Source organism: Halichoeres trimaculatus, unplaced genomic scaffold (genome assembly GCF_033239565.1).
Source record: "Halichoeres trimaculatus isolate MK-OKI-2021-1 unplaced genomic scaffold, fHalTri1.1 fHalTri1_scaffold_5, whole genome shotgun sequence".
Lineage (NCBI taxonomy): Eukaryota > Metazoa > Chordata > Actinopteri > Labriformes > Labridae > Halichoeres > Halichoeres trimaculatus.
Window position 1 is genome coordinate 13,883,082 of NW_027437183.1, and position 8,956 is coordinate 13,892,037.

Here is an 8,956-nt window from a genome sequence, read left to right on the forward strand (position 1 = left end):
TGGTGAGATCAGCTGTCCTCCCAGACCGTATACTGTTGACAGGTCGCGTGACGTCATCCCCCGCCGCTCCATTGATCCCCGCGGATGTTTTACAAACCGCGTACGACAGTAGTAGTGTCTGCTACTTTGCCCCAAATTCAGTATTTGTTAGACAGAATGGTAAAAGTTGTAAAATCTACTGTATACATCCCAGGATGTCCCACTGATACTAGAGAACGTTTCTATCTGTGTCTGCATCTGACCGGTGTTCTTGGCATACAGTTCCCACAATGCACGGCGCTAACGCCGGTGGCAAGTATTACTGAATTACCGCCATCTACTGGAATGAGTTGCCATGATAAATACAACACAGTCCTTGAAATACAAGGGAAGTGATGCCAAACACTGGTAAATCCTGTAACTTTCATTTGTAAAACAGGTGTTTAATTGTACTAATTTATTAAAGCCCATATAAACCAATGAATACTCGTTTTAACCATACGTGAATGATATAGAAATGTTTATTTTTCCACCAGCTGTAAAAATAAAATGTCAATCCCTTCCACATTGTAATTTTGAGTGTAAGATTAAAAAGTCAAATATGATGATTCTACTGTGATATGATAAACAAAATAAATAGGATGTTGACATCTGCCCATAATTTTTTAGTACATTAATAATAATGCAAGAAAACAAACAAAAAAAAATTTTTTTTTCTTTTTTGTAAAAAAAAATCCATCACCTAAAATGTTGCTTACCAGACTTCTCTGGACACACTAAAATGGCCACCACAGCCAGTACATTTTTTACCCTTACTACACCCTTTTGACGTTCTCCCATTGCTTATTACACCCCCAAGCATGTTCAGAAATCCACCAAAATTGGCACACACATTATTTGCGTCCAAAAAAAGAGAAAAAATACCAGACATGAACATGAACCAAACATGACCCCAAACATCCCATAAAATGCTGTCTAGCGCCACCTAGGCACACTAAAACGGCCATAGCGGCCAGTAGGAATGTCGTAGAGAGATGAAACCAACACTAAAATGTTCGTCTCATTGAGACACACAGTATGACAGACTGTGGGGGGTCAGGAGCCGGCATGAGCCCCGAGGACCCGTCTAACGCTGCTTGCAGCTTTAATTTCTTATTATTCCGTCCGCGCTTTGAATGCTAATTAGACCCCCTAAACATATTCAAAAACTCACCAAAATTGGCACCCATCCCAGAAACGTGAAAAATTTTCGTTTAATACCAAACATGACCCCCCACATCCCATAATAAGCTCAATAGCGCCACCTAGGCACACGCTAAGGGCCCTAGCTCGGGCTAGGAATGTCGTAGAGAGATGAAACCAACACCAAAACGCTCGTGTCATCGAGACGCAAAAATCATACGCTGCTACCCTGGACCTATCTCCAACAGGAAGCCGGCTATTTGCCTCACAAAATTAAAAAAAATTTTTTTTAACCATTTCTGCCAAAATTTTCTCCTCTAAAACCAAAAATGGTACAGGTTTGAGACTACCATCACATGACAGACTAGACCCTGCTCTCCAAAAGTTGTGAAGGAAGTTGTTATTTCTGGCCCGGTTTTCGAATGGCGAGCCCTCAAAGCCGCCGACCGCTTTTGGCCGATTTAGGATTTCTCCATGTTAGCAGATGAGGAGGCCGGATTTCAGGTCAAAACACACATTCTACTAGTGTCGCATTTGGGCCTCTAGACAAAAAACTACAAGTCATAGAGCTTTAAAAATGACATGGTTGGATTCCTGACAAAATTGTCTGCAACCATATGATATTTTTACACAGATTAAGCCAACATTGTGACCTACAGGACAAGTAGTTTGGACGTTTCTCATAAATAAAAAATCCATTTCCAGCACTCTTCCATCTGTCTTGTGACGCATTTGTGTTTCTAGAGAAAAAAGTAAAACTCGTACAGCTTTAAAAATGCCAAAAATGGATTCCTGACAAAAATTCCTATCAACATGATATTTTTGACACAGATTGGGGTAAAATTGTGGACTCTGTGAGGATTTCTTTACATTAAGATGGCTGATAAACTCCACCTCTTCACTCTGATCACACTAGTGTCACGCTAATTAGAATTCCAAGCATGCAGCAGGTGATGTCATTCAGCACAGCAGAGGATACGTTGCCATGGTATCAACTGACTCCCAGACATCCCATAATATTCTCTCAGAGCCATTAGGCTCACTTTCACCCTATGCACACCAAAACAGCCCTAACTGGGGCTAGGAATGTCGTAGAGAGATGAAACCAACGCCGAAATGTTCGTCTTATTTTGATGGACACATTGGAGGGAAAACCGGCAGGAGCCCGAGGACCCGTCTAACGCTGCTTGCAGCTTTAATTATATTTGGTATTTAAAATGGACTGTACAATTAATGGATCTATAGTCCCCCCAACAGTATTTAAGCATAGTTAAAGTCAAATACTGAATACATCACAGCCACAGCTGCTTTGTGCTAGAAAACCCCTTATTTGGAAAACTACATTAGTCTCAGTTTAAGTTAGTTTACAAATCATGCCAAGCACAAGGTTCATAATCACACAAATAAAGACAAAAATGTTTCAGTTACGCAAAAAAAAAGCCAAATGAAGTACGCTAACATTAGAAAATGAAGCTACAGCAGCAGAAAGTTAGCCTAGCTTAATAATAAGAGTGGAAATGGAAAACTGCCGACTTTTATTATTCTGTGCAAAAATATATGTTCATGTCAGTCGCCACAGCTCATCAGTGCATTATATTATTCAACATTTGTTTTAGGCTTTTAAGAAGTAGCCTAGCTTATGTTTTTAGCTAGCTAGCTTTGTTGCCTGGCAAACCCCATACTAAGGAGAAAGTGATACATTTCCTGAAAATATGTCTTAAGATTTTGGTCCTCCATTGAGTGAGGTTCATTTGACTTCGACAAAACATGACTTCTGTTAACATTTTGACAGCGTTTTTCAATACTTGTTATGATAAGAACAACAAGCCTGGGGGGGTCATTCAAGGCTAACAGTGTTAGCTCAGTACAACAGAGTTCCATGAGGGAAAAAATATTGAAGGATATCTGAGGAGAGTTACAGTATGTGAGAGGGAACATTGTTATAAAACTAAAAACTGTCTTTTAAATTCCTGTCATCTTGAATCCTGCCATTGTTTTATTTCGCTTGGTGCTTTTCAGTTAACTAAAAATAAAATGTTTATACTTCCATACAGCGCATTTCTCGGTTTATTCCTCACACTCCTTTCACATGTTGGGCTTGCTAACACCTTGTGCAAAAATGTTGAAGTCAACATCCACGTGCTCATTAGTAGGTGTGATCACAGACACCCTGTCTGCTCTACAGAAAGCATAAGTGACAGAATCTATGGCGGCGTCCTCAGCTCACCTTCAATAATCTCCCCTCATGTGACCCAGATTACATCGCCCTACATAGGCTCGTGGTCGGAGCGCTGTTGATCCTACAGTCCAGATTTTGCTGGTACTATGCTGCACTGTGCACCAGGCATACAAAGAGGGCCTTGTGCTGATGCAACAAAAGGCAACAGAGGACATCAAACACATCTGTAAGAAGGAACACCCCCACTGGAAGCCAGAGGCAAATCCCACTCTGCATGTGTATGTGTGTGTGTATGTATTTATGTGTGTGTAAGTGTGTTTATTTGAGCATGGCTCCTAATGATGCATCAGTTTTTATGTGACTTTATCGCATGCCTTCCCTGTAAGTTCTGCACCCAGTGTCCCTGTGAGCACGTGTGTCCAGGCCCCACAGGGTGATTTAATGCGTCTTCTGGATAATCAGCTGCTGAAGGTCCTGATTACCAGTAAAACAGCGTCAGTGTTGCCTGGCTTCAGCTGCCAGGTTATAGCCTTTTCTGCGTCACAGAGGAGATACTCTGGACCTGAGATTGTTTAATTTCAAGGCTGTTTGGAGGGAGTCCAGAGTGAGGAGTTGACCCTTGTTCACAGTTTAATGCGTGCAGGGGGTAAGAGTGACCCTCCACTGAGAATGAGAAACCATATCCCCCACACATGCAGAGTTTGTGTGCTTTCAAGGTTTCTTACAATCCTGCCAACTCTCTCCTCCTCTTCTCCCTCCTCTTCTTCGTCTTACTCCCCCATCTCCTTTGTTCTCTTCTGAGGCTTCACAGGAAACAAAAGGCCTCTTCAGAGAAGGTTGCATAATAATGGCATATCCAATTCATACCATTTACATTGTAGTTCTGTATGATTTAGTCCTCCACCAGTATTTACAGTGTCCTTACAGCTACGCCTCCAGTGCTGTCATGTGAGGTAATAAGGCTAATGGCAGCACATGACAATCATGTTATGCAGGTGCTGTGGATATTGATAGTCACAATGCAGAGAGGCTGAGCTGTCCTGTGGTATATACAGCGTGTGGTTCAGTGGTATGACAGCAGGATGAGGCAGCATGTAGTGGGCATTGGTCATAACAAAAAGGATAAGAGGAGGGAAGTAGGAGGTTTGTGAGGGATGTAGTAGGAGTTGTACCACTGGTTTTAAAAAAAATCTCTCTGTTTTTGGTGAGTTTATTTTTATTATTTGTTTGATAGCTTGGTAACATTTTAAGATATTTTATCAAGTTGCTTTATCTAGATCCCAGAAAAGAGTTTCAGTCTTTTTATAACTTTTTTTTTTTTAACCTAGAATAAAACAAAACTAATCCATTAAGGAGAGGGGTGTTGCACTTTTTATTAGACTTTATACTGTCTGTCCTCTGGTACCCCTGTAGTACCTTAACAGCATTTGAGTTAAAAAAAAAAACACATTATCTCACATTGGTGTTTTAGAAAACCTTGTTTCGGCCTTTATCTTAAACACTGCTGTCTAGCTGCTGTCTCTTTGAAGCCCCCCGTTCCACAAACCCCATTCCCTGTGATTGGCCAACCCTTCAGGAGGCCCGTCGGCTGCAAAGCTATGAATAGTAGGGATGGGTACCGAATTAGGTACTTTTACAGGTACCGACCGAATTCTGTCTAAAGTACCAGGTACTTATTCACGTTAATCCGAAAGGTACCACGTTTAGGTACCTAAACTCATCCTTGTGACTTTGAGGGAGTGGAAGAGTAGTAGATTTTTCATGCTGGACATGAACACAGCATTACAAATTTATATACTGAAGAATAGATATGTTAAATCGAGACAAATATATATTTTATTATCAAACAAATTGATATTTTTTACCACATAGATACAAAAAAAGTACTGAAAATTGGTACCACTTAGTACCGGTACCGGTTGTCAGCCTGTACTGTATTGTTTCAAACGTGAAAGGTACCCATCCCTGATGAATAGACCTTGGTGTTTGAGGCTTGCCTATCCAATGTTTCTGAAATCAGACAAGAGATTTTCATGTTTTACCCTCATCATTTCAGCAAGTCTCGTAAAGATCCCATAAAGATCTCATGGTATTTTTAGAATTAAACTTTAAAGACAGATTCAGGGGTTTAAGTTGAATAGCAGTTTGAAAATGTGCACACTGTACTCCAGTGGTCTGGTCAAACTTGAGTCTATCAATAAAATGAAGAATGAGGTTACGTTAGCTCTGCTTGGTAGATGATTGGCAGGCCATAACCAGGATTCACTAACTTTACACATTACAGATATGTCCCAGAGCACTGGGCCGTGTATGGACAGCTACTAAACTATTGTACCAACTGACAGTTTGCTTGTTTTCACGTTAGCCTATGTATATGTCGCAGCACTGGGCTGCTGGCAGCGTTAGATAGAGCCACTGACCTAAGGTACAAACTTTCAATGTTTGCTTGTTGTCATGTTTCAAACAACAGTGCTACATAACGGTACTGATAAATATTGTAGCTTGTCGCATTGTATGCAGCGAAGAGTCGTCTTGAACAAAGAAAATTTGTTCCAAAATTTCTATACTTCTGAAATAAAGGATATTTAAGAACACTGCAAAATAAAATAAGAACGCTAAAATGCAACCCATAAGGCTTTTACTTCGATGTGACTAGGCGCAGGTACTGACAACTAGAGCAGAATAGTAATGGTTCCATTGTTTGAAATAAGTATATCCATTTTTATACTATGAGGAAGCTTTAATGAGCTTTAAAACATATGTTAAAGACCACAATATGAGGAAAACTTAGATAATTAGAGTCTAAAACGTCAGACATTCCAAATGCTGTTGATGAGAAATGTTTTGCTAAAAAAAAAAAAAGAGGCGTTAAGGCAATACACATTACCTCAAAGTCAACAACAAGGAATAAATCCATCCATGAGACTTCCACACGAGGGAAAAACAACAAAACTCCCTAATGCTATTTTTTATTACATGTTTGTTTCCCCTCCAGGCAGAATCACAGGAAATATCAGGAAGCAACACACTGCCTTTATTCATAGCCAAAATGTTCAAAAATAGATGCTGTAATTCAGGAGCCACTGAGTCACTGAAGCTTCACATGGACCTGTTACATGTGCCTGTTTTTTTCCATGTCAAGCTCCCGTTAGCGGATCCCATCATTCACAAATCTGTGTCCCTCTTAGCCTGATAATCAAAGTCTCATTTAGTAAACTATTTCAATCGGTTAAATGTCATCTTAGATTGGAAAGAGACAACCAACAACAACGTGCTGTTATTAAACTGAGTCATGTGAAAGGATTGGCTGAGTCTCCATATTAACAGAAGTGTGTTTTTCATTAATCAGGATTTGAATAGAAACTGACGGTCTTGCAAAGCTGAAATCATGCAGCTGCATTTTAAATGTATGACTTAATGATCAAAATACTCCGTTTGTGTACAGTGCTCTTTTTTAAAGTTTGCTGTTGCAACAAGCAACCGTCTGATGCACAGTTCAGCTCAATACTAACAAAAAATAATATCTCTATAAGACATTATTTCTAATTTAACTTTTTTTTTATGCAGAAACAACTTTGTGAACTGTGAGCACAAATGAACATCCTGTGGGTGCGTGAGTTATGTGGGTGCTGCTCATTTTTCTGCTGTTTCTCTGCTTTTGACAGGATGGGGACAGTACTTGGCCTGAATCTGCAGAACTATTAGCTTGGAGACAGATCGTTTTGTCCCACATTCTGTTTCCAGGATTATTGCAAAAAGAAAACATCACACACACACTTGCATCCAATCAGCAAGCACAGATGCAGAGTGTTCTTCAGAAATATTCAGCCATCTGGAAAATATGGAAAATAATATTTTTAAACTCTGCCTTCTGAGAGGAGCATAACCTTTGCTTGTGGTGCAGTTTTTCAAACACAAATGTGACATTGGGTAATCCCTAATTTTCATAAATTACACTAAAACAAAAAAATTCAGACTGTCCAAAGAGGACTATTTTTTTCATCAATGGGAATTCAGCCAGGTAGAAAGTATTTTATTATAGAATAGAATAGAATAGAAAAGAATAGAATAAAGTGTACTTTATCAATCCCCCAAGGAAAATTGATAGTTACAGCAGCAGTCTAAGAAAGTATAAAGGGCAAAAATTATAAGTATATATAAATAGAATAATAGAATAAGTGCCAACTAGAAAAACAAAATGTCCATCAGAGTCTGCAGTTTGCCCATAACTCTTACTGTCATCCTCCAACTCCAAAGGGTCTGTGACTGAGCAAGGCTTCTTCCCCAGCTAGTTCAGTCTCACTCTCCTGAATCCTGTCTGCTCACAGCAGGTGAAATCTTTCACTGTAGTAGTGGTTAGCTTTGTTAGCCATGAATAGCATGATGCTACTCTGCTGGTATTCCCTCTGGCGCTGGGTTACCACTGCCAGCTTGTCCATCTTAATGGAAATAGATCTTACATTCCCCATAGGGATGAATGGAAGGACAGGTCAATGTCATTTCTTCTTAGCTTGCACCACAGTACCAGCATGTCATTTTCACCTCCTTCTCCTTAGCTTGCAGGGAACATTGGACCTAGCACCAGTTGGCATCGACATGCTACAGGATGCTAACAGCCAATCTCATGTGTAAGCAATGCGACCATGGTTACATGTAAGATCTCTTTGGACATACATAGGAACAATTTAAAAAAAAAACATAAAAGCACTGCAGCTAATGCAAGGGGTGTCAGTGGCCAACAAATGAGCCATAAAAAAGTAGTAACAGGTTCCAGATACGAAGATAGTTTAAAAGATTGTGGGGAAAAGGAAGAAAAAAAGAACCACAAAGCAAGAGTTGCTGCAACAAGCTGCCACTCGAGCAGCCCTTAGCAACGAAAAAAATAGTACATTCAATATGTTAAAAAATGATCCAATACAATATATTACAAAGGAAGACAAGACAGTAAAATACAATACAGAACAATATATTATAAAAAGAGACAAAATGATACATTTTAGTATGATACAATAAAATATCAGCTTATACCAAGTAAAAGATTTTATAAGACATAGATGCGTAACACATTCAATCTATTTATAAAACCAATAAATCAGGATTCATTCAAAGCAGATACAAACAGGGAACCTCTTGTCTGATGTGTTCATTCACACAGAGCTTGATTGATTAGTATCATGGGAGAGTTTTAATGAAGACAGAAATTGTTGTATGAATGTGAAGTATGACAGTTCAAAAATATTTTTTCCTCAAAGCATTTTTTACAAGGAAAACATGTATTTTATAAGAAGAACTTCTGTACAAAACAAGTGAATCATTGTAGGAAAATCTATCTTAAGACATGCAACTCCAGAAAGGGTAAAGCCTCTAGCCACACATGTATCAAATATATATATAGGAAATATGACAGGGTCAATGTTTGGTCATTCATATTGATTCAAAAAAACAGCTCAGTCTGTGAACAGCTGATGCAGACATTCATCAGCAGGGGATTTTGCTGCACATGTTGCTGGCAGGAGAGTCAGCAGCAACATGGGGACTTTAGCACATCCTTTACACTGCTTAACTCAGTGTTACATGACTTTCCAGAAAGCACCTAACCCCAAGCATATCAGATGC